Source organism: Panthera onca, chromosome C1 (assembly GCF_046562875.1).
Source record: "Panthera onca isolate mPanOnc1 chromosome C1, mPanOnc1 haplotype 2, whole genome shotgun sequence".
NCBI lineage: Eukaryota > Metazoa > Chordata > Mammalia > Carnivora > Felidae > Panthera > Panthera onca.
This window is the reverse complement of record NC_138346.1, coordinates 96,096,782-96,123,770: the sequence shown is the minus strand read 5'-3', so window position 1 is coordinate 96,123,770 and position 26,989 is coordinate 96,096,782. Positions and strand designations below refer to the sequence as shown.

Genomic DNA, 26,989 nt, shown 5'->3' with positions numbered 1-26,989 from the left:
CTGGGGAGGGGGGCAGAGGAGCCTAACCATCTCATGTGACCAAAAGAGAAGGAAAATCAGGTGTAGGTAAATTCTATAAGTCTCTACCATACTGTGAGTCTGTAAAAATTAAGCTTTATTTCTAATAATGGAATGAGGACATTATACCCTTATTAAATGCTTAGGGTAACTTGACTAATGAATGAATTGAAAGTTAGAGGTATTTCCAAGAACAGAGAGTGTTCTCTCTGACCTTGGGCAAGTTTGATCACCACTCTGAATCCTAGTTTTTTTTAGTCTGTAAGACAAGAGAGTGGATGACATTACTTCTAAGATCCTTTCTTGCTCAAATATTCTAATATTCTATGGTGTAGTAGGGGCATTTATCTCCCAGATTGCCCTCTTTTTATCTATAAAAGAGATCTTGTTAACAAAGGCCCAGCCACACTGGACAGAACTATATCTTGAACACCAGTTGTTTTTTTGTCCGAAATAAATGGGAAACTACAGAGGAGAGAACACTGCAGAAAGAAAGGATCCAGAAATAGCCTTTCCTTTCAAGCTGGAGTCAAGCAGGAGCCTTGAGCAGACTGGAGACATCTACTTTGCTTTGGGGAGATGCCAAAGTTGTCTCTTCAATCAAAGAGGATTTTAAGAGGAGCACAAAAATTCTTTAACGTTCTCTGAGCTGCTCTCTGGCCCTGGCCCAGGAAAGAATGTTATTGTAACTGAGACGCCAGGACATCTGGCAGTGTTATATTCTTGTTTGGCCCAGTACAGCTCTTTACTTATTAAAGCCTCAGGTCTCCTCAGGCCATGGTTCAGTGTATTAATTTATGTAGTTTGCCTCCCTAGAGAAAAGACCGATTTGAATACCCTCAGCTTCATTATGACCAGGTTTGTTGCTGAGATATTAATGCTGAAGCTTTTTATTTCCTCTCCTTTCTTATTACGTCTGTAATAGGAATGTGGGGCCCACTCTAGGCAACATTCAAGATCCAACACCTCTCCCTTCCCCTTTCAAGTGCCCCTTTCTTGCTTCGCTGTACCAATATGAATTGGACTCTGGATTTAGTTCATTCCATTGTGAGTTAACAAACCTGATATTTCCTGAGTGCTAAATATATGCAAGTCCTATGTTAGTGTGAATTAAATGAGACCCAGTCCCTGCCTTAGAGGGCCTAGGAATGGACAGACAGTCCCTGACAATAGTTCAACTTATGATTTTTTGACTGTAGGATGGTATGAAAGCAATAAGAATTCAGTAGAAACTGTGCTTTGAATTTTGAATTTTTATCTTATCCTGGCTATACGTTATATAGTATGATATTGTCTTGTGATACCACAGCTCCCAGTCAGCCATGTGATCAGAAAGGCAAACAACCAATACACTTACAACCATTCTGTACCCATGCAACCATTCTCTTTTTCTCTTTCAGTACACTATTCAATTAATGATGAGATAGCCAACACTTCATTATAAAATAGGCTTTGTGTTAGATGATTTTGCCCAACTGTAGGCTAATATTAATGTTCTGAGCACATTTAAGGTAAGCTAAACTAAACTATAATGTTTGGTAGGTGAGGTATATTAAATGCATTTCCACTTATGATATTTTCACTTTAGGATGGGTTTATCAGGACATAATTCCATCTTAAATCAAGGAAGGCTTGTACAGGGGAGCTATACATGGAGACAAACTTCTCCAGGAGAGTGTGGCAGGTGCAGAACTAGAGATCGGTCCAAGAGGAGGGTTGGGGAGGAGGGAGTGGGCAACCCTGCCCAAGAGGTACAGGTGAGACAGATTTCTAGAGAAGGATACTTGACCCGGGTCCTGAAAGATAGGTAAGAGTTTAGCAGATATGGAAGGGTATGTGTCTGGGACAAAGTGTGATGGAGTAAAATAACATTCCATGCTTGAGGAACTTCAAATAATTTCAGTTGGCTCAAGCATGAATTCACTCAAGCATGAGTGAGAAGAAGTACAGAAGTGAGAAAGGAGCCAGATCATGGTGGACCTTGTTCTTTGAAAATGATTTAAACCATTGTCCTTCCCAAGAGTGTTTGGAGAATGGGTTCCCAAAGACCAAAATGTCTCCTGAGGTCCTAAAATACATTTTGATTGTCAAGCAGAGTCCCAGGGGAAAACAGCACTCTCACATTATATGTTTATTTACAAAGGGACCATTGGGAGGGGCATGGTATAGAATAGCCACAGGGAAAGTTCAGTGTCCAGGAGGCCAGTGGCAAAGGAGCTGTCATCACCATCAGGCTGAAGGGATGAGGGGACGGTGTAAGTCTTGGACCTCAGAAGGGGAGAGTCATGTAGAAGAAAGATGTGTAGAGTGCAACCAGTAGAATAAATCCCCCAAACACCATCTCCCTTTTCCCTCCAGTCTTCTGCCAAGTCTTATCTGTAGGCCCTAACTTAACCAGAAGCTAGAGTCCATTGACATACCTAGAATCTACTTTGCAGGGTATGAAAGGCAAAATGCACCAGACAATTAAAAAGATGATATGCAGGCTATTGCAATAGAGAAAACATTCATAATGAGCAATGACTCAAATAACAGGAAAGTGGTCTGGGTTTTGTAGAAGCAAGTAAATAGGGGAATTGTGAAGAAGAGTGGAGATGGGTCTTACCTACATCATATGGGAAAGGGTGATTTTTTGTGGTCAGTCATTTCCCTGAACACAGAAGGATGGGAGAATTTCTTGACTGTAACTTGAGCATAGACCTCAGATGAAGTTCAATATTGTTGATTCCTCTGTCATTCAAGATGAATGTGTATTATTCATTCCTGAACATCTCGGAAGCAATCATAAGCCTCCTGAGTGGGACAAAGCAAAATCTGAGAAATAGTCTATCAAGTGGGAATGCAAGCTGGTGCAGCCACTCTGGAAAAGAGTATGGAGGTTCCTCAAAAAACTAAAAATAGAACTACCCTACGACCCAGCAATTGTACTACCAGACATTTTCCACGGGATACAGGTGTGCTGTTTCAAAGAGACACATGCACCCCCATGTTTATAGCAGCACTATCAACAATAGCCAAAGTATAGAAAGAGCCCAAATGTCCATCGGTGGATGAATGAATAAAGAAGATGTGGTGTATATATATACAATGGAGTATTACTCAGCAATCAAAAAGAATGAAATCGTGCCATTTGCAACTACGTAGATGGAACTGGAGGCTATTATGCGAAGTGAAATTAGTCAGTCAGAGAAAGACAAAAATCATATGACTTCACTCATATGAGGACTTTAAGAGACAAAACAGATGAACATAAGGGAAGGGAAATAAAAATAATATAAAAACAAGGAGGGGGACAAAACAGAAGAGACTCACAAATATGGAGAACAAACTGGGGGTGACTGAAGGGGTTCTGGGAGGGGGGATGGGCTAAATGGGTAAGGGACACTAAGGAATCTACTCCTGAAATCATTGTTGCACTATATGCTAACTAATTTGGATGTAAATTTTAAAAAATAAAAAATGAAATAAAAAAAGTCATTTGTATAAAATAAATAAGTTAATTAAAAATTAAAAAATTAAAAAGGAGTGCACATCCTGTGATGAGCACCAGGTGTTGTATGGAAGTGTTGATTCACTATATTGTGCAACTGAAACTAATATACTGTATGTTAACTAACTGAAATTTAAATAAAAACTTTAAAAAAAGAAAAAAAAAGAAATAGTCTATCAAGGATTGTTGTTAGCATTGTTCCTATAAAAATCAGTTGAACCATTTGTTAGGGGTGATGGCAAAAATCAGGGATTTTTTTTACTTGTTTTTTGAGAGAGATAGAGAGAGTATCTGTGTGTGAGATCCAGGGACAGGGGCGGAAGGGGAGAGAGAGAAAATCCCAAGCAGGCTCTATGCTCAGCACAGAGCTTGACATGGGGCCTGATTCCATGAACCTGGGATCATGACCTGATCAAAATCAAGAGCTAGATACTCAACCAACTGAGTCACCCAACTGCCCCCAAGATCAGTTTTTTTTTTTGAAGTTATGGATATCAGGCATCTTACATGAAAAAGAGAAATATTAATATAGAAGGTTGTATTAAGTAGTCAGGCGTTGAAACTTGAGGGTAACCAGTCTAGTGGAATCCAGGTCAGTGGAGGAAAATCTTTCAGTTATGTAACACCACTCATTGGGTTTCTTAAAGCTAGAATGTCAGTGCTCTGGGGATGTGCATGGCATTGGTTACCTCTCATATATGGACATGCATGACCTGAGCATTTCACTGGACCTGCTTCCTTAGTGGCCCCGACAGCAGCTTGTCCAAGAAAACATCTGGCTTATGGTCTGCTACAGTGATGACTCCTCCAAGGCTTATATCAAGTCATTGGACTTTGGCTCTCAGGGCTTCTTCAAAGGCCCAGAGCAAGGCAACTTAGAGTTCCAATAGACAAGAATCTGGCTGGTCAAGTTTTAGTTCTCCATGACACCAGGTCAGGTGCAAGGGAGAAAAATTGAAAAACTTAGTGTGGAGTATTGTAGCTAGATACCTAAGGAAATGAAGAGAATTGAAAATTTGGTATTATTGACAATGTGAGCAAAGTGACAGGATCCAATCCAATTTTCAGATAGATACCACAAGTGGTTTTTCCAAGGGATGGAGAAAGAAGAAAGTCAACTAAATTTCTATCACATAGTGACAGAATTTGTTTATCAAATTATCTGCTCTTTATGTAGGAGCACAAAATAGCTCAAAGGCAATGAACAACAGGGCCAGAATCTGATAACTGGGAAAAAAGTGCTCTGGGCCATGCAGTTTTCTACTGACACAAAATTTCCCTTTACACTCACCCTCCTCTTATTCAAAAATAATCTCAAAGAAAGGCTATTCCTGATCTGCAAATAAGGATAGTCTTATCAGATATGGCCTGATGATTTATATAAATGAAGCAAGAATCATAATTTACCATTATATAGGTCTTCTTAGGTTTGCTCTTCTGGAAGCTTTCAAAAAGAATCTCAGATTGGACTTTTAAAAACCTTAGGAAGCTAGGAAGTGAAGGCAAGAACTTACCACAGATCTCGTCTGTAGTACCTATAGATTTCAGTGAAATCCACTCTTCTTGGGGTTCCAAAAAAAAATCCTAATTTGCTGGTCTTCCCAAATATGTGACTTTTATACTCACCTGTTACACTAGAAACTCTTAGTATAAGGCAGATATAAGGACAGCTTTTCCAAGACAGCTTTGTAAGCATTGGCTCCCTAAAGTCAACCTTTGTTTCTTATAAGTGTTTGGTCATGGAGCATCAAGGTGATTTAGTCAGTTGAGTGTCCAACTTCGACTCAGGTCATGATCTCACAGTTAGTGAGTTCAAGCCCCATGTCAATCCGAGCCTGCTTCGGATTCTGTGTCTCAGTCTCTCTGCCCCTCCCCGACTCGTGCTCTGTATCTCTCTCTCTCTCTCAAAAATAAATAAACAGTAAAAAAAAGTGTTTGGTCATATATGGTTAAATGAGCATCAGTCTCAAATATGTCATTCCAAGTAAGGCCATGGTTGCATGACTAATGTTTCCAATTGTGTTGCTAACATGGAAGACTGGTAAGGATTGAACCTATTCAAATAAGTATATTGCCATGAAGAGAGAATATTTAATAGTTCCTGAATGCTGGAGAGCTCAGGCAGGGAGAAAAAGTTAAATGTGTTATTTCTGGTTTTGGGTTTTTTTTTAATGTTTATTTATTTTTGAAGGAGAGAGAGGCTGAGTGTGATCAGGGGAGGGGCAGAGAGAGAAACAGAGACACAGAATCTGAAGCAGGCTCCAGGCTCTGAGCTGTCAGCACAGAGTCCGACGCGGGGCTCAAACCTGCAAACCGTGAGATCATGACTTGAACTAAAGTCAGACGCTTAACCAACAGAGCCACCCAGGCACCCCTGTCATTTCTGTTTTTAAAAGCATAATCTATTAAATTGTTATGAGTTATAGACAGTTTAAGAGAAAAGATACCTTAGTGGCTTCTTTATATCCAGAAAATGGGATATTAAAATATGAACACTATTTCTAACACAAGCCACATTCATCCTTCATCAGTCAGTACTATATAATAAATTCTCTTTCCACTGCAACTTGAGTCAGCAGTCTCATGAACCCATCTGTTTTTTGACTAATGTCTTGGAAATTCTGATTCAGTCCATTTGTCTCTAAGTTGTTTAAGTGAGGCTTTCAGAAGTCTGTGCCCAAAAGTACCTGGCAAAGTCCCTTTCCTCGGGTCTCCTGTTGAAGAAAATCCACTTGGGCATGTACCTAAGTGGTACAGGCAAGACCACTCACAGAAGCATCAGAGTAAAGCAAAACTTATCTGTAGGTGACAAAAGACTCAAAATGATTGTAGTTAATTTATTACCGATCATGTTCAAAAGTGAAAGATCTGGGGTCATGTCGCTTGCTCAGTTGGTAGAGCATGTGACCCTTGATCTCAGGGCTGTGAGTTCAAGTCCCATGTTGGGCACAGAGCTTACTTTAAAAAAAAATTCAAAAATTAAAGATCTGATGAAAGTTCATTATAAGAATAATGTAGCTGAAAAGTAAATTGAGATGTTTCTGTGGTGTGCAAAACAAAGTGAATCTAAGACATGTTTTAGATAAACTATAAACATGATGATTCGTCCTATTTTCAAAGAACAGTAGATATTGCATCTTTTGTTATTTTTCAATCTTTATTTATTCATTTTGAGAGAGAGAGACCGAGAGAGAGAGAGAGAGAGATTGAGAATCTCAAGCAGGCTCCACACTGTCAGCCCAGAGCTTGACACGGGGCTCAGTCTCTTGAATGGTGAGACTATGACCTGAGCCCAAATCAAGAGTTAGATGTTTAACCGACTGAGCCACCCAGGCTCCCCTTCATCTAACTTTTAAAAATGAATGAACATAATCTTTAAGAGAAAAATATCATCAGATATAGCATGTAATAATCCTGGGACATAATATACAATGAATATTAAGTGCATAGTTAAAATATACCAGGAATATACTGATAGCATCAAGTAAAGAGATTCAGTAAGTGTGGAGTAGGTCCTAAGTATCTGTATATTAATAAAATTCTGTAGGTAAGTAATGTGAATCCTCACTTGAAAACCACTGGCCTGGATGCTACATTCAAATTAAAGAAGTAAAGTTGTTACCAAATTAACATTAAAAAAATAAATTATGACAACAGTATACTGTTGTTTAATATTATGCAAAGTAGCACTAAGACTTTCGTTAATAGAAGCATATCACAGATGGGGAGCCTGGATAGCTCAGTCCGTTAAGCAGCTGACTTGAGCTCAGGTCATGATCTCAGGACTTGTGAGTCTGAGCCCCGCATCAGGCTCTCTGCTGTCAGCAGAGCCTGCTTCAGATCCTCTGCCTCCTTCTCTCTCTGCCCCTCCCCTGCTCACTCTCTCTCAAAAACAAATAAACATTAAAAAAAATAAAATAAAGAAGCATATCACAGACAATGAAGGAGCTTCCCATACATCATATCATTTCTAAACATTTATATTAGTAACATTTTACCCATACGGATTTAACCTAGGGAAGGTTAGCTATCTTTTCTGATTTGACAATGTTTTCCATACAACTCATCTATGGTAACATATCAAATAAGCCTATCTCATCTATGGTAACATATCAAATAAGCCTAATTATTTCCAGCACCTCTCTTCTCATAAGGGAAAAGAACAAATTGCTTGCGATTTTTCTGGGGACCCTCTGGGAAATCTTAAAGACAGACTTAAAGACACCATTTAGGATTCAATTTAGGAAATGCAAAATACCAACACTTGTCAGGAGAATTTGAACACTGGTTAAAATTAGGTCATGGTGGGAGTTGGGGCGGGGGGGGGCACCTGGGTGGCTCAGTTGGTTGAGTGTCCGACTTCAGCTCAGGTCATGATCTTGTGGCTTGTGAGTTCGAGCCTGGCGTTGGTCTCTGTGCTGACAGCTCGGAGCCTGGAGTCTGCTTTGGATTCCGTGTCTCTCCATCTCTTGGCCCCTCCCCTGCTCATGCTCTGGGTCTCTGTCTCTCAATAATAAACAAACGTTAAAAAAATTAAAAAAAAAAAAAGATTAGGTCATGGGTTACTGAGAATAATACATGGCTACGAATGTAATCAAAGTGACAGTAACAGAACTAAAAAGCAAACATAGGAGATACTGTGATGATAAAGAACCTAAAATAGCTCTTTCGGAAGTGAAAGACTTGTTCTCAAATAATCACAGGCATGACAAAGTCAACATAAAGCACAGGAAATTATTCTTATAATACACAGAATCTTTGTCCTCTGCGCAGATTACACAGAAGGTACCAATAAACTTTGATAAAGCAACCAATAATCTCAGAAAATCTTGTCATTTTGTTAGGGAAAAATCTGTTGTATCATGGCCGACAGGACTGATAAGGGAATTTCAGTCCTTGCCTCAAGACGTCCCTTCCCCTTCCCGGTTCTTGTTCCCACCCTGCTTGCTTCAGGCGCCAAATTACTACTAATGAGGAATGCGGAAATGGCAGACGATAAATTATTCCCTCTGTTGATGCTCTGGGCTCAGATCTCTGGAGAATGATCTCCTCTGGGCCCACCAGTGTAAAATAAACCTCTTGCCTTCCAAGATCTCTGTGTGCTGGTTCTTCTGCTGGATGATCCAGACCAGTTTCTGGAACAATTTTAATTGAGAAAAAAGCAAATTCTAGTTTTCATCAGTACAATTGGCGCTAAAGATTTAGAAAAAAAAATTTTAATGTTTATTTTTGAGAGAGATAGAGTGCGAGTGGGGGAAGAGCAGAGAGAGAGATAGGAAGATACAGAATCTGGAGCAGGTTCCAGGCTCCACACTGTCAGCACAGAGCTGGATATGGAGCTCAAACTCAGGAACCGTGAGATCATGATCTGAGCCAAAGTCGAGGCTTGGTCGGTTGGGCAACCGACTTTGGCTCAGGTCATGATCTCGTGACCTGACTGGGTTCATGAGTTTGAGCCCTGCATCAGGCTCTGTGCTGACAGCTCAGAACCTGGAGCCTGCTTCGGATTGTCTCCTTCTCTCTCTGCCCCTCCTCCACCCTCTCTCACTCTCTCTAAAAAATGAATAAACATTTAAAAACAATTAAATTTTAAAAAATCTTGTAAGTAAATTATAAACCTTAGCCAACTTTGATCATGTCAAGTAAAATTCCCTTCCTTCAAGCTTTCTATAAGCTTTTATACTTATTGAGGTTTATCCTAAAACTTCCTATTTCTCATTTTGGAACAACCAATCATTTTACTTTAGGACAAAACTGCTGTCTCTTTCTCTCTCTCCCCCACCCTTTTTTTTTTTTTTAAACAAAAACAAAAACACACCCCCTTTAGTACAATTTCTCAAAGTGGCAAAAAGTAAACATGTTTGTTAACAAACCCAAAGATATAGCCTCTCTGTATCCTATGAGAACTTTAGAAATATTCATTTCATGTAAGTGCTTATTTATCTTTAAGCCAATCAGAATAGAGTTCTTTTAAGAGATTTTATAATCTAATTTGATAATACCATCTGAATTTTAAAATATATTATAAACTCACAGACACATATACACATGAATCCAGATAGTGTATAGATTCAATTTTAAATTTCACATAAACACAGATATAGAAAACTTCATATCAAAGAGCTGTTCTCTTATTGGGTATAAATTCTTAATCGATTTGAGCTAAAAACAGACCAATTGACAATGGAAAAGAGTAACACGATAGATTATCTGTCATCACTCACCCATCAGAGACAAGAGCTCTATAAACCATCAATCTATTTGCAGAAATCACAAATGGTCAGATCATAAAACTGGATGAAGCTGGGATTAGACATCAAGCAAGTAAAGGTACCTCTGCTTCCCGCAAGTTTGTGTTCTGCCACTCCACTGTCAGGAAAGACCTACATGAGAACAGTACCAGCTTTTTCCATAAAACTGAAAATCCTTTTCAGATTTCTTCCCATTACTAAAAACAGGTACTAATGTAAGTCTTTCATAAAAGCAAAATGGCATAACTCGAATTTTGGGAAAGTGGACATGTTCTTTGTTTTATACCATTTCAGTTTACAAAAGATTTCATAGGAACGCTCTACTTTCAAATAGTGGGGGAAAACTGTCCTCAAAAAGAATCAAAATAAACTCCTTACTGTACTGTCAACGGGCAAGAGTCTGCAACAGGACTTGAAGTCAGACGCACCAATGGGTCCCCCAGTCACCAGTCACAAATGGAGCACAAAGGGTCAACACAGGGGTCTGGTTACTTGGGTGGAGTAAGTGAGCATCTGAAGGAGAAACCCAACCCTATCTGCGTCATGGCACCAAACTGTCAAAGACAAAATGCACTGGATGATGGAGGAGGTGGGTTGATTCAGGCTGTTGCAATAAGGAGAAAGTCTTTTAATGGGGAATCCCAAAGAAAAGGAAGAAGATCTGGGGTTTTATAGAGCCACGTAGGTAAGGGAATTGTGAGGAGCAGTGGAGGCTGTTGTGATCTAAGTCATAAAGGAAGAGGGAAGGGTTCTTTGCCTTCGACTGTTTTCTGAAACTCCAAAGGGTGGGGGATTTCAGAAAACCAAAGGATAGGAGGATTTCTTAACCATTGTTGTTTTCCTTGGGCTCAGGTAAAATTTAACATTGTGAGGGCTCATCAAACAAATACACGTAAGCTGATGGTTATTATTGTTACTTTAGTGGCTTTGACTTTGGCCCCATACCACAACAATCATTGTAATCCATTATAAGATGCATCATCAGATTTTTTTTTACTGTATATAATTCAAACACTAACATTTAAAGGTGATTTATCTTTTGAAACAGGCCCCATGGAAGCACGTAGCTTGTTCAAAAGCCTCCACAAACTGCTGAAGCTTCGGGGCCTTGAGGGTTAGGTGAGAAAAGGTGAGGCTGGAGAGACAGCTAAGGACAGGGTGAGGAGTGCCCTTTGGGCCCCTTCACTAGTTAACAACCCAGGCTACAGAATAAGGGGCATGATGCCATCTTGCTAAGAGCCTGAGACTTGGGGCCAACCTCTCTGGGTTTGGAACCAGATTTTGCCTCTTACTGCCTCTCTGATCTTGAGCAAGTTACTTAACCTCAGTTGTCTTTAGTTGTAAAATGATACTAACAGCATTGGCTTCCAAGGACTTTTGTGATTTAACACAAGTAAAACACCCAGAACTGTGTCTGCAATGTACTGTTAGCCACAACGACTACCAGAAATTTGATTGTTGTTGTCACTCTTTTCTACTTTTCTTGGTTAAGTGTTGCTCTCTGGGAGCACTGTCACAATGCTGATATTCTCCTATAGGTGAGGCTCATTGACCCAGTCGGGCTGGATTTGGAGTTGTGGGGTGGGTAAGGGCTCCACTTGATACTGCCTCTGCATAGCTATTTAGGCAACAGTGACTAGAGTAATTGATCAAGTCAAAGAGTGAGGTTTTGGAGATCGGGGTGTGGGTTAAGTCCTGTTTTTGTGAAACAAAGTGTTAATAAGGGTTTGCACTATATGGCTCCAGGAAGCTTCCCTTGACATCAGTATCTACCCAGTGACCCTGTCTAAACTTCTGCTACAGTGAAAATGGGGAGTTCAAGTGAAATGGACAGGAAGAAGCACCAAGGGCCTAAATATGCCTGAGGCTTGGAATGCACAGAAAGTCATGAAGCAAAAGCAAAACGTTCAGGGTGCGCCTGGATGGCTCAGTCGGGTAAGTGTCTGACTCTTGATTTTGGCTCAGGTCATGGGATCGAGTCCCATCTTGGGCTCTGGCACTGAGTGAGGAGGCTGCTTGAGATGCTTTCTCTCTCTCTCTCTCTTTCCCTTTGCCCCTCTCCCTCGCTTGCACACACTCTCACTTTCTAAAATAAAAATTATATATATATATGTACATATATACATATATATATTTAAAAAAATCAAAGCGTTCAGTTTGTTTATCGAAATACATAGTGTGTTTCATCAAAATATAGAAATTCAAAGAAAAGCAGCATCTCACCCTTCTCCTAAGGGTAGACACACGAAAGTAGATTTGAAGATTCTTGTCTGACACAGAGATTGTTCCAGACTTCATTACCAATGCAAACTTGATTTGCATCTAGTTCCCAGTCCAAGAGAGCTGGTGAATTATTCTGGAGCCTGAGGTTTCTTAGATCACTGTGCAAGTGCCTGCTGGCTGCAGACAAGAGCCACTAACATGGTTCAAAGCCAGCTCTGTCCCGTCTCACTCAAGAATGGCACTGCTGGGGCATGGAGCATGGACTGAGAGAAGGTCAGCAGGGACCACCACTGTCTTTGGAAGTCATGCAAGAAAAATCCCCATTCTTTCCCCATTACTGACATAAACTGTAATTTGTAGCCTGAAAACATTAGGGTGAAATATTCACACACGCACCCTATCCCCCAGCTCCTGCAGCTGCATGGAGGACAAAGAGCAATGCAGAAACTGAACACCCACAGCAGAAACATCCATAGAAAAATGCCTATTTCCAAATTAATTTGGGTAGTGTCACCATTTGCTTTACTGCCGTGTCAAGCTCTGTGTCCAGGGGCAGAAATGTTGTACACAAATAGATTGTTAGTACTGTAGGGAGTTGAAGTTTACTCAATCATTATGAGGGCCATGGCCTTCCAAGCTTTTGACCATGACCCGGAGTAAGAAAAACACTTCCTATTAGGACCCAATGCGCACATCCATAACTGAAGCAAGATTTCCATGATCTAAAAACTCCCACCATGGCTCAATTCTAGCTATCATCCTGATGTCACCAAAACACAGAACACGGAGTCAGTGAGAGATGCACACAATCGGCTGTTGGCACACAACTGCTACACACCCACAACAGTAACAGCATAATTAAGACAGCTGAGGGGCGCCTGGGTGGCTCAGTCGGTTAAGCATCTGACTTTGGCTCAGGTCATGATCTCATGACTCGTGGGTTCAAGCCCCGTGTGGGTCTCTGTGCTGACAGCTCAGAGCCTGAAGCCTGCTTTGGATGCTGTGTCTCCCTCTCTCTCTGCCTCTCCCCCACTCATGCTCTGACTCTCTCTCAAAAATGAACATCAAAATAAATAAATAACTTTTTTAAAAAGACAGCTGAACAGTATTGCAAACAATACTTTCAGAAACCCTTTCTAATTTCCAAAATTTGTAAAACAAAGAAGAGCATCAACACAAAATGCCTGAAAGCGTTCTTCAGATAATTTTCTGGTCTGTGGAAGTCTTTTTCAGTAAGGCTGAAAGTCTCCCTCATTATTTTAACTTCTGTTGAGGACATTCCAAGAAAGATGATCCCTCTCTTTTACATCATTGCCTTCTCCAATTTTTCTCTGGTCCCACTTTGATTCAGCCCAGACATTTTCTTTGGAAGCAGTTTTAGCAAAGCCCTGACAAATTAAGTTTAATAAGCTATAAAATGAAGAGTGAGTATGTGTGTGCTAAATTCACATGACTCTAGGTATTCTGAACAAATGTGGCCATTGGTAGCTCTTCCTTAGGCCTTAAAATTATTGTGCAAATAAAAGAATTATATTGCTGTTTAATAAACTACCCTAAAACTCAGTGGCATTCAACAATAAGCATCCATATCTCAGATCTGAGTGTTAGCTGTGGAGACTATCTGCTCTTACCTGGGCTTACTCTTGTGTTTGTGGAGCAGCTGGGGGCTCCTAAGCTATGTTTGCATGGGGCGGCTTTTCTCCACAAAGTCCCTCATCCAGCTTGTGGGATCACTGGACTAGACTCGTAGAAACACTCCTCGGGGCAATGGAAATAGCTCAAAAGACAGGAGGAGATTTGAAAGACCCATTGAAAACATCACTTTTGCCTCCTGTCTATTAGCCAAATCAAGTCACAGGGCTAGGCCCAGAGTTCAAGGCGGGGGAGGACACCCCACCCACAGAGAGAGGGTGCTACAAAATGACACCACAAAGGACATGGTTCCAAGGAGGGGTGAAGAATTAGGGCCAGTGGTAGGCTGAATAATGCATGCAGAATGGCACATCCTAATCCCTGGAACCTGAAAATATGACCTCATATAGCAAAAGGACTTTTCAGATGTGATTAAAGTAAGGGTTTTAAGATGGAGAGATTATCTTGGATTTTTGGGTGACCCAATGTAACCACGGATCCTTCTAAGAGGGAAGTAAGATCAGAATTAGAAGAAGAAGACGGGGGTGCGCCTGGGTCGCTCAGTCTGTTGAGTGTCTGACTTTGTCTCAGATCACAATCTTGCGGTTTGTGAGTTTAAGCCCCACATCGGGCACTGTGCTGACAGTTCAGAGCCTGGAGCTTGTTTCGGATTCTGTGTCTCCGTCTCTCTCTGCCCCTCCCCTTCTAACGCTCTCTTTTTCTCTCAAAAATAAATAAACATTAAAAAAAAAGAGAGAGAGAAGAAGGATATGGGAAACAGAAGGAGAAAAGGTGATGTGATGCAGGGCCACGAGCCAAGGACTGAGGACAGCCTCCAGAAGCTGGAAAAGGCAAGGAGACAGAATGTCCTCCAAAGTCTCCAGAAGCAATGTAGCCCTGCCAACATCTTGATTTTAGACTTCTGACCTCCAAACTATAAGAGAATACTTTTATGTTTTTTTAAGGCACTAAATTTGTGGGGTTTTTTTTTGTATGGTGGCAAATGAAAAGCAGTACAGATTTTGGTATCTGAATGTGAGGTGCTGCTGTCACAAATACCTAAAAATGTGGATGTAGCTTTGGAATTGAGAGCATGATTTAAAGTTTGAAAAAGACTAGATTGCCTTGAACAGACTGTTAGTAGAGATATGGATGTTAAAAACTGCTTGTAAAGGCTCAGGAGGAAATGAGAAATATGTTGTGGGAATATGGAAGAAAGGAGATTCTTGTGGTAGAAAGGTTAGCTAAATTGTGTCCTATATTTATGTGGAAAGAATTTGTTAGTGATGAACTTGCATATTTCACTGAGGAGATTTTTTTTTTTAAGTTTATTTTGAGAGAGAGAGAGCATGTGTGAGCAGGCAAGGGGCAGAGAGAGTGGGAGAGAGAGGATCCCAAGAAAGCTCTGTGTATTTGCACAGACCCTGACACAGGGCTCAAACTCATGAGCCATGAGATGCTGACCTGAGCTGAAACCAAGAGTCAGACACGTAACAAACCGAGCCACCCAGGCACCCCAGCTGAGGAGATTTCTAAATAAAGTGTTGACGATGAAAACTACCTGATTCTTATTGTTTGTAGTAAAATACAAGAGGAAAGAGATAAATTGAGAAAAGAAATATTAAGCAAATGGAACCAGGAATTAATAATTTTGGAAATTCTCAGCCTATCCAGATTACAAAAAAGACCAAAATTAGGAGACTTACAATCAGGAAAGAAAGCCTGGAGAGGAAGCTGAGTGTGTGGGTGGGCAATCTTCTGGAAGTACCTGGGAAGAAATAAAATGTCACTATATTCTGTCTCACAGAGGGCTCCTTGAAGAGATAAAGCATGTGACTAATGGATTTCCTCAGCCATCTCATGGGCCTATCCAGGAAGAACCTGTAGAGGAGACTTTTGTCTAATGGTGGGAATCTCTGTAACATACATGGGAGACCCACAAGGTTCTTGATGATGTTATATAAGAAATGTTGTCACTTTGAACCAAAGGGGACACAGAGGGGACAAAGTAAAAAAAAAAAACACTCTTGGACTCCCCAACTTCCATAGGCAGGAAACAGTTGGATCAAACTACTTAAGTGAAAACATGTTCTACTCTTCATGAAAAAGAAAGAATGACTCAGGATAAACTCCCATCCTCAGGGATTTGAACCAAAAGCCACAGAGGTTTTTAATCACAGCCCTTGAAATAGTTTTCACAGGTGGATTTCAAAATTGTTTGGGATGAATGACTTCTTCTTTCCCTCTATTTTATTCCTTTTTGAATCGGAATGTCTATAACTATTGTCCTAGGTCTGTCTTATCATTGTATTTGGGGGAGCCAATAACTTGTTTGTTGGTTTCACAAATCTATGGATGGAGAGGAATTTTGCTCCAGAATGAATCGTACCCAGAGTCTTACTCATTCTTGATTTGGATGAAGTGATTTGGGACTCTTGAACGGATAATATTCAGAGAGATTTTGAGCTTTGGTTTGATGCTGTGACAGGTTGAGAATCTGGGGCATAATGGAAAGGGGTAAATGTATTTTGCTGTGGGATGGATGTGAATCTTTGGGGGCCAGAAGGTAGAATGTGGTAAGCTGAATAAGGATCCTTTAAATATGTTCACATCTTAATCTCTGGAACCTGTGGATGACCCTCTAAATGGCAAAAGGGAATTTGCACCTATGATTGTTAGACTATTTAGATGAAGAGATTATCCTGTATTTTCCATGTGGGCCCTAAATATAATCACAAGGGTCCTTATGAAAAAGAGGCAAGAAGGTCAAAGCAGGGAGAAGGTGATAGGATAACAGAAACCGGGATTGGAGTGATGCAATGAGGAGCCAAGGAGTGCCAGAGCTTCTAGAAGCTACAAGAAGCAAGGGGCAGATTCTCCCTTGGACCATCCAGAAGGAACCAACTCCTGTTGACACCCTGATTTTAGCCCATTAATACTCATTCTGGACTTCTGATCTGCACTGTAAGATAATACATTTGTGTTATTTTAGGCCACTATGTTTGTGGTAATTTGTTACAACAGCAACTGAAATATATATATAGGACCAATATAGGACCATTAACACAATGTTATGTAGAAATAAGCCTAGCTCCCCCACTTTTACATACACAGTAAAACTTTGGTTTGTGAGCATAATTCATTCTGGAAACATGCTTGTAATCCAAAGCACTCATACATCAAAGAGAATTTCAAAAACCATTGGCTCAGTTGTGATCATGTGATATTCAGTATCAAGTACTACTCTTATTGCAAGACATTGCTTATTTATCAAGTTAAACTTATTAGAAATGTTTGCTCATCTTGTGGAACACTCACAGAACAAATTACTCGCAATCCAAGGTTTTACTGTAATGCCATCTTAAGCATTAGAATTATTTTTTAAATATAGGCTGTTATTTCTAAATATAGAAATATATTTAAATATAGGCTGTTAATGGGGCACCTGGATGGCTTTGTTGAGCTTCCGACTTCAGCTCAGGTCACGATCTCGTGGTCTGTGAGTTTGAGCCCCGCATCGGGCTCTGGGCTGATGGCTCAGAGCCTGGAGCCTACTTCTGATTCTGTGTCTCCCTCTCTCTCTGCCTCTCCCCTGTTCATGCTCTGTCTCTCTCTGTCTCAAAAATAAATGTTAAAAAAAAATTTAAATATAGGCTGTTAATATAGGCTGTGCATTCAAAGATACGCACTTTGTGGACATTTGACATTCTCAGATGTGACTTGGTCTTCTACTGGAACCAGCTCATTTTCCAAGAGAAAGCATCTTTACTTTAAAAATGAAAGTCAATAATAGGGTGCCTGGGTGGCTCAGTTGGTTAAGCTTCCAACTGTTGGTTTTGGCTCAGGTCATGATCTCAGGGTTTGTGTGTTTGAGGCCTGTGTTGGGCTCTGTGCTGACAGCACGGAGCCTGCTTGGGACTCACTCTCTCTCCCTCTCCCTCTCTGCCCCTCCTCCACTTGTGGTCTCTCTCTCTCTCTCTCTCTCTCAATAAATAAATAAATTAATTAAATAAAATGAAAGTCAGTAATAGGATCTGAAATACAGAAATCTATAAGCAACTGTAAACACAATTAAAAAGTTAAAGTAAAAAATTATATGTGATGGAACAAAAATTGTTGATGTAGGAACACTGGGCGTCACTGAAAGGAATTTTGCAGTTACAAGGCCCCCTCCTCCCTTTTCATTGTTGCTTGTTGGAAGCCAGAAAATCTACATCATAAAGGTGGAAGCAGTAGGAAAGGAACAAGGAGAAAAGAGAGAGAAACAGAGTTGGAGCAAGATGCCCTGGAGCTTTGTAGGCTGTGATCAAAGTGGATAGAATATCGAGAAAGGGAATTTTTAAAAATATATTGCTGTAAATGATATAAATGGATCCTCTTTAAAGTTTTCAGGCAAGACAGAATAGCAATATATACAAGTTTTGGATTTCTTCTGTGTGTTGGAATGAAGATACATAGTACATATCTGTATTGTTATTTTGGATCCTTTCTCAAGAGTTACTTTATCATTGAGGAGTACTTTGGTTTGCAAGTGTTAGAAAAGGGAGATAGATTATATCTTAACAAGAAGGGAGGGATTTGTTTCCCTCACATAACAAGAAGCCTGGAGGCACATGGTTTTGGGCGTGGTTCTTCAAGAGCTCAGGTTATTTTCATCATAAGTACTGATCACCTGAGTGGCTTTTACACTTAGACTTATATCCTATATTTGAATGATGGCTGCTACAGTTCCAGGCATCATGACCTCATTCAAAGGCAAGAAGTACAAGGGTGGCCAAGGTGAGCACCTATCTCCTCCTACATCTCTATTAAAAGGAAACAAATCATTGTTTTCAGCATCCCTCACCACACTTTTCCTTAGATCTCATTGGCCAGAACTGGGTCACTGGTTGCCCCAACACCCAGTACTTGTAGACAGGAGAATGCAAGAATCTGGCTTTCCAGACTGTAGTAGCATGTAGTAAAGAAAATGGGACTGGGAATGGCTTTTGGATGGTTCTCCATTGGGGTTTGAGGAAATGAGCAGTCTCTCTTATTTTCAAGGGGCTCCTGGTTGGTGGTCAGCAGATTTGGGAACTGAGTGAGGGCTACAACTCTGTTGTGAGGTCTGGCCTCCAGAGAAAAGCCACAGCAGTGCTTTTCAAAAATGCTGGCATTCCCTTCTCCAGTGGGCTTCTCAGTGCTGAGACAAATATGTCTTCTGGGGCATCTTGGAGAACATACTATTGGAATAGATAAGTAGGTGACACCTGCTGAATCTTTTATGTCATTTTCCCTAAATTGTTGGATTGCTTTCCCTACATAGTATCAAGGTATTTCTGGCATGTTGCCTTCATAAGAACTTCAGCATAGATCTTAAAAACCAAGACTCTAGAACCAGGCTAACTGATTTGAATCTCAGCTTCACCACTTATAAGCTGCATGTGGGAAATTGTTGTGTTGCATCCACACGACTCCTGAAAAAGAATGCTACGGGCACCAGTGGCAGTCACAACAAAGTTTATTGCAATGAGAGGCAAGGCCTACCAATCGGGACGGACACTCTTGACCAGAGCGTGGCTTTGAACAGCCGGGGTACAGAGTTTTTATAGCCAACCACATCATCTTATCATCAACTGGGAACAGAACAAAGAAATAGTTCCCAGATGGGGGTAGAAACAGTTCAGGCACGCCCTTGCCCCAATCCAATCAAACACTAATCCAGTTGATTTTCCTTGAACTTTTGTTCCCTTGATTGATAGGACAAGGCTGTTATCTCTTAACCTACAGTGTCAAAACAAAGCTGTTATTTCTCAAGGCTACAGGTTAGCCCTACACTACAATTTAACCCTCACAGTTGAAGCTCCAAATGCCTCAGTTTCCTCTTTTATAAGTAGGCATAATACGTATCTCAAACTTATTCTTAGGATTGAATAACAATATATGAAAGTATTGCCTTTTTTATAACTTTTCTTCTTAAAATTTTTTAAGTGTTTATTTTTGAGAGAGAGGGTGGTGGAGGGGCACAGAGAGGGATCTGAAATGGGCTCTAAGCTGACAGCACAGAGCCCAGTGCAGGGCTTGAACTCATGAACTGTGACATCATGACCTGAGCCAAAGTCGGATGCTTAACTGACTGAGCCACCCGGGTGTCCCAATATGTGAAAGCATTTTAAATAGTGCTTGGTACCTAGCAAGAGCTACATGTGTGTCAGCTAGCATTATTATTTATGCTCCCCATGAAGTCTGGATTTCAGCACCAACTGAGCAGATGATTAATATTATCCCCAACTGCTCACATAAGCACTTTGGGTCTAGAATTTTGATAACTGCTTCCATATCAATAGAGTCAGCCCAATCTAAAGCTGCCTTCTTCCTTTTTTGGTCTAGAATTTTCAGAATCTCTTGCCACATGTATTTCCCGGACTTTGCTCTTACAAGTTAGCAGACTGTCAAAACTCCATGTGATGGTTAAGTTTTCTTCAGGGTTTATCTTTTCATTTGGTCTCTTGAGGTATGCTAGGAACCTCATCATTGCCTTCATTTGTTTGGCAAGGGAAGCCAACACATAGAGGGGTGTGATGTACATTAAGTCATCTGAATTTTCTCGTGTCTCTCCATTCAGTCATCAGAGTCCTACTCTGTTCTAATCAATGTCCTTGGTTTCAGATAAAAGAGTGTTTAGGCTGTGAATTTAAGTGATTTTGTAATTCAGTGATCCACAAGATCAATTTTTGTTTTTAGTTTTCACCTATCTTGACTTCTAGTTGCTAGAAAAAAGAAACTTTATTGTTATTGTTGTTGTTTGGTTGTTTAACTGTATTAGAAATCACAGAGAAGTCCCTCATGTATATGTCCTTTGAGCTGAAAACTTAGGAGTTTGAGCTGAGAAATTAGGAGTCAGAGCTCATTGTTCTCTTTCTCTAAGCTAACTCCAGGAAAAAGAACAACAGCGACAGCCACTTTACTCCCACTTTAGTTCTTGTGTTCCTAAGCTGCTACTTGGTTTCCCCAGAACTGTTTTCAAAGGGTGCTTCATTCTAGGTGAGCACAGTGTTAACTGAATAAAGCATTTTGCTACTCCATGCCCTAAACTGCCTTCATGAAAACCGTGTCAACCAGCTGGACTTTCAATCCTCCGTCTTATTCAAACTAGATAACCCAGCCATAACTTCTTCTGTTTTCCTGAGGGTTTGTGTCTGTCGATTCTAATGTCTGTATCAGTCAGGCTACTTAACTACAAGGAACAGAAACGTACTCTACCTGATTTAATGAGAAGAGGAATTTATTTAAAGGAAAGCTTAGAGTTGGGCTCAGGGGCACATGCGTTTAGAAACAACGGCTCAGATCTTTTCGTAGAACTGGTAAGGTGAAGACACTGCTTTCTCTACCACTGTATACGAGCCATGCCGGCTTCCACTATCAATACCATGGCACTGGTCATTGTTACCACTGTCAGCAGCGCCATCTCAAAAACTTGATCACCTTTGCCATTGGAGTCTTTAACTTCCACAGGGATTACATAGTACATAAATCCCAAGCTTTTAAAGATAGTTCAGGTCCTGAGCAGGAAAAAAAACAAAACAAAACAAAACAAAACATTTTTATTTCACAGAGACCTGCTTTAAGACTGAAGCACATAGTCCCAGCTTTATAAGGTTTACGTACACAATTGTTATTTGTTGCTTATAACTTTCATACAACTTGAATAGGTTAAGAAATGTGATTTGTGTTTCCTACCTTAAATATCCCCTTTAGATTTTAGTGTACTCTTCAGAGTGATTTCTGCCCTGATCTTCATTTCTTCTTAGTTTCCTGGGGGTGGGCATCATACTGTAATGGAAAGATTTGAGCTCTGGAGTTTGGAAAACTTTGGATTCAATCCTGACGCTGGCCCTAATCAGCAGTGCCTGTTGGTGGGCATATTACTTAATTTTTCAAAGTCTTGGCTGCTTCTTCTATAAAATGGGTATAGTAAATCTGCTCCATGAGTTGTTATGAGATCAGTATAATTCACACAGAGCTTAGTAAGAGATGCTGAGAAACAATGGGCTTGATTGTGTAGACAGAATTGTGTTTTCTACATTTATAATTGAGCAATTATCTAAAGTATGTTACATGGGACGAATATATGGAAAGAAGTAGAGCAGACTTAGCAATACCAGCAGACACTGTTGCATTGTTGTGAAGTAATTCCAAACATCTTCCTTCTTTTAACCTAACATCCTTTGTTCACAAGTGGTGGAAATGCCAAAAATCAACCACAGTTCATCCGGTAAGCATGACCTTGACCATCAGCAGCCAGGGCTTTCACTATTGAAATCGCGCTGTGTTATTTTCTTCCTCTCTAAGTTTATAATGAATTCTCTCTTGAGAGGACGTGATGAAATACACAACTCCATCCTAGTGAGTATCTTTATGTTCATAAGCAGTATCCTTTAGTAATTATTAACTCTATAAGAAAAATACTTGAGATAGTATTAATTTCCTTCAAAGGCATTGTAAGTATATTATTTATATAAATAAATAGAATCTATATATATATAACACAAATATATTTGTATCATATAAATACACATAATGTGTGTACATATGAATATTACACCCTTAAACTTTATTTCTCTATATATACATATATTTTTTAAAAGGTCCTGAAATAATCACTGTATGTAATATCCTCTATAGCAGTGGGTCTGTGATGTTTAAATGACTGATGTCTTTCAGAAATCTCTAGGCAACCCACTGGTACAGTTATTAACCACCTGCAGGAACTTGGCTTTGAAGCAAATCTACTAGATTTAGAATTTGTACCATCCATATTCAAAGCCCAGAAAGTCTTGGCCACCAGATGTCACTCTTCTCCTATTTCGCTTCTAGTGCCCTAAGCACTGTGAGACCTTATTTTCTAACAAGGGACTGAGAAAAATACGTGCCTCGCAACGTTCCTGGGATTTCACCAAAAGGTCTTATTAAGAGGAATAGTCCTGCCCTTACAGATTTCCTTGTGGCTCTTGAGTATCACCTGAACAGTTTCAGACAGCTGAGAATTGTGGGCTCATCCGTTCAAAAAATGTGAGAGCTGTTTACTTGAGCTTGAAGTAAAAGGTAGGACCTAATGTGCCTTGAGAGGAGAGCTAGCTAAATGTAAGAGAGGCCATGAGGTGTGTTCTACTAAGATCCTGGGGTCAGAAGATTTCCCTAACCACTTGGGTGGCCCTGAGAGCTCACTTACAAAATGAGAAAGTGGGGCTAAGTCATTTCTAGGGTCTAAAAATTCCATGATCAGTTTTTAAATGCCTCTGTTGAGGATTGTGGACAGTAGAGTGGGGTGATCTAAATTCAGGACAGAAGACCCTAAGGAGGACAGTGAAGTAGAGATGGAGAAATCCCACAGGGAAGGTAAAGGGAAGTTGAACCTGATGTAGTGACTAGTTACAGGTCCTGAAACTTGCTGCGGTTATGAATCCTGTCATTTTGACCCCAAGGTGATCCACCAGGCCACTCTTCTTCCATTCTAGATCCTACTTAACAATGATCTATAATGCTCAGCGATGCAACTGTACAACATTGTCTCTCCCAGGGTTTGGTTGGATTTAATATGTCTTCTCAGTCAATGTCTGTGGTACCTTCAGGGCATGGGATGTGTTTTATTTCGTTTTGAATTTACAATAGTACAATGTTCAGCTAGCTCATCCGGAGTGTTTGTAGAATCCAGGGAGGGAAGGAAGAAAAAGAAAGAGAGATGGGATTCATTTATTGAGCGCCTACTATATGCCAAGTATACCTAAATACTTTTCGCATATTTTATTTCATCTCTAAAATAGACTCCTGAGGCAGCATCATGCTCATAGATAAAGAGGCTGAATTCAAATGGCTAAGTGACTTGTCCAAGGTCAAAAAAACCCAAGTGGTAGAAGGCTACCTATAACCCATTCTGCAAAGGACACTGAGACTCAGGACATTTATTAAAGTTGCATGCACCTGTAAATGGGTGAGCCCCAGTCTTCCCTCACTGGGCTTCACTGCTGGAATGCCCCTAGTGTTTAAAAGCCCCTGGACTGCACCACTCGGGAGGATGCTTCATCATATGAACATTTGCACACTAACCCCGACCTTGCTAGAATATTATTTATGGCCACGATTAACCTGTCTCCCTCGCTCCTTTCTCCCTTTGGGCTGCGGAATTGAAAGGTTGCTAGAAGTCCTCTCCCACAGAGTTGAGAGTTTGCAGACGGCCCCTGAAAAGCTGGGGCGTTCCGAATTGGCTGAGCGCTCTGCCTGGGAGGGCGGGGAGTTTGCCCAACGTCTCTGACCAGAATCCTTGCCTTTAGGAGCCGAGAGCCCAGAAGCGGGGAGAAGTTGGAGAGGTTAGGCAGGGGGGTGTTGGAAGAAACTGCGGACAGACCCTCGCCCTGGTAGGCTAAGCCCCCGAGGAGTGTTTCTGCCGCGTCCGAGCCGTGTGTGGACGCGCCGCGCGCGGCCCCGCCAGGGCTGGGAGTTTGTAGACCGTCCCTGCCGCGGCCCGCTCGGCGGCGGCCCTGCGGCTCCGGCGGCAGCCGCGGCGGCCCCGGGCGCGATCCAACCCAGGTAGCCGCGCCGCAGGCTCGGGACGCCGCGACCCCGTGCCCCGCCGTGTCGTGGGCCCCAAGGGGACAGCGGCTGGCGGGCGCTCCCTGCTGCTACTGCTCAACAAGGAGGTGAGAGCTACTGGGTCGGGGAGATCGCGTCGGGCTTGCCATCCCCGCGGGGAGATGCACGCAGAGGGGACCACGGAGGGCGCGGGGAGCTGAGCGCGGGCGGCGAGAGCCTGCACCGAGGGCGGCGCGGCCAGGGGCTTCCGCCCCCCGCCTGCGTGGGTGCCCTGGCTGCAGCCGCTCTGCGGGACCCGGGAGTGCAGCGGGGGACGCGCCTTGAGGCGCCCACCTGCCCGGGGCAGCCCTCCCCAGGGGAGGCAGGAGGCCCCCCAGGGCCCTTTAGGAAAAGGAGTGACCAGAGGAGGCTTTGGTGGCGCGGACCGGAGGCGAGCTGCCGGGGATGGCAGATGGGCGCTCGGACCTCGGAGGAGGCTGGTGGGGTCGCGCTGCGGGTGTGGGCCGAGCTGGGGTCCCCGGGACCCGGGCGCGCAGGGCGGGCTCCGCCACCGGCCAGGGGAGAGGAAGAAGGGAGGTTGGCCCCAGGCCCAGAAGAGAAGGGATGCGGCGGCCGGAGCCGCCGGGCTGGGGGACCAAGGAAGCCCGAGGAAACCCCCACCCCTAGGGGCCAGCCTCCGGCCCCGCGATCCCACCCGCGCGCTCCGCCAGGCTGCCTGGCCGAAGACGCTGCGGGGAGCGCAGAGCCCACACCCGCGCACACACTCCCCGAGAGCATGCTCAGTGCGGCCCTGGGAACTTCCTGCCGAGTCCTGAGCCGCCCCGGCCCCCTCCGGGTCGGCTGCGAGCTAAGTTGGGGGAGACCGAGCGCGTGGGTGGGGGGCGCGGCGCCCGCCTGTGAGCCCTTTGGTGCCCCTGGCCCCTGCCTAGCCTTTGCTCAGCTCCCGACGCTACTCGCGCCGACCGCCCCCGCGGCTGGGAACGGGGATGTGGATGTCATCCCTTGCTCCCCGAGGCCAGGTCCGAGGCTGGGAGGCCAGAGGCCTGGCGGTGCGGTCGGACCCGCTCTCTATGCACTCGCTGAGCGCGCGGACCTCGCGCAGGGAGCAGACTGGGTGGAAGGGGGTGTGTGAGCCGGGGACGTTCGCGCACACACTTGCTGTCACACACAAAGCCGTGGTTTCGTAGCTACCGCGCGCAAGAGGGAAGAGGTGGCGCTTGCATTGTCCAGCCGCGTTGCGAGCGCCAGCGGGGTGCTCTGCGGGAACCAGGCGATGCTTGAGGTTCTCAGATGCCGGGGTCGGGGTCTAGAGCCCGGTGCTCCTGGTTCTGACTGCCAAGCCCCGCGCAGGGGAGGGCACAGTTTGTTTGCACCTGGCTGTGGCCGCCCGTTTAGGGAAGGTTGGGCATTTATGGAGCTGTGAAGTTGGGGAGGGGAAGGCTAAGGTTTGAACCGGGCTCGGTGGGATGGCCCGGTGCACCTGGAAACACAATTCAGATTCGAGCATGAGCAGCAGGATCTCATTCTAAAGAGAGGCAAGTGGGGGGCTGGTGCCCCTGCCTGTGTTCATTATCAGGACCTGAGCAACTTGGCTGGGTTTTGTCCTCCAGCACCCCCTCCCCACCCACCACCGTGTTAGCTACTGCATCACCCTTATCCTGATCCTTGACGCAGGATCAGACCTGCCTTGTTTTGATTCAATAAAACAAAAAACAGTTTTTCGCGATGGGCAAGCCCATCACAGATCTGACTTAATAAATGAGTTTTCACCACCACCCCCACTTTCTGCTTTCCTACAAATTCTTCTTGTTCTTGTTCTTGTTCAGGGCTGAGGTAAGCAACCTTAACTTTGTCAGGATTAGAGTGACATTCCATTTTCTAGAGGCCTTTTTAGTTTTCTCCCAGTTACCAACTCAATATAGTCAGAGTGAAGTGGAGAGGTTCTGAAAAAGGCCATGATAGAGGAGGGTGAAGAGGGTGACCCTTCTGCCCCTTCTAGGTGCTGCGACAAGAGGAGAAGCGAGTGCCTCTGCCTGACACCCACACTCTGGCAGAGCTGGGTGCTGGCTTTTCCTTTGGTCTCCACCTTTGTTCCAGCTTGCCTGGGTTTGGGACACTTGTGACCAGAATCACTAGGAGAAAGGAGTCTGCAGGCCTGGGTTGGGGCTTTGGGGGTTTGCACCTACAGGAGCAGTTGCCGGCTGGTGTTAAGGCGGACTGCGATGGCGGGAGACTGGGGGCTCAGACTCTGCCCGTATCTGTCAGTGGCATCTGGGTGCTCCAGCCGTGCTGCAAAGCAGCTCAGGGGCTTTGTGATCCCAGCAGTGCACATTTCAAGCGCTTTGTGTTCCAAGTGTGAATAGAGCAGACATATACACTCACACGTATGTATGTATATGTACATTCTCATAAAGAAGTATGTGCCTATGCAATGTTCTTCAGTAGCATCTTGGAGCTGGAAGGGACCTCATTTCAGGAGAGCACAGGAATTCAAATTTTCTCCCTTCCCATTCAGTTTCTCAGTTTAAAAATAACTAAGCCAGCCTTCTGCCCAGCTGGCCTCCAAAAGCATCGAAATGCTAGTCCCCCTGTGATTCTAGCCCAAGGGGAGGCCTTTGGTTCCTCCCTTAGAAGTGTGGCTCCTCAGGGTCCATTGTAGATGTCCTTCACTTAACATCACCTTTCCAAATGCTCCATGTGGCTTGGGATCTAAGTCATTGCAGAGTCACCCTCAGATTGATTTTGGCAGGGGACAGACAGTGACCGGTATGTGCAGCAGAGATGTCCAGAAAACTGCATAGAGCGG

At 43.0% G+C, this 26,989-nt stretch overlaps 1 protein-coding gene across 7 annotated transcripts in view; it reads left to right on the top strand.

Moving 5' to 3' along the window:
• Nucleotides 1-23,895: 23,895 nt before the first annotated feature.
• Nucleotides 23,896-26,989, top strand: part of MGAT5 (alpha-1,6-mannosylglycoprotein 6-beta-N-acetylglucosaminyltransferase) — a 345,968-nt gene continuing 342,874 nt past the window's right edge. For 3 of the 7 annotated variants that reach the window (XM_060622680.3, XM_060622679.3, XM_060622681.3), the window contains exon 1: nucleotides 23,896-24,290. The gene's annotated coding sequence lies outside the window, so the exon portion shown is untranslated. The remainder of the gene's footprint in view (nucleotides 24,291-26,989) is intronic. The other 4 variants (XM_078451353.2, XM_078451352.2, XM_078451354.2 and 1 more) reach the window with 2 other exon arrangements.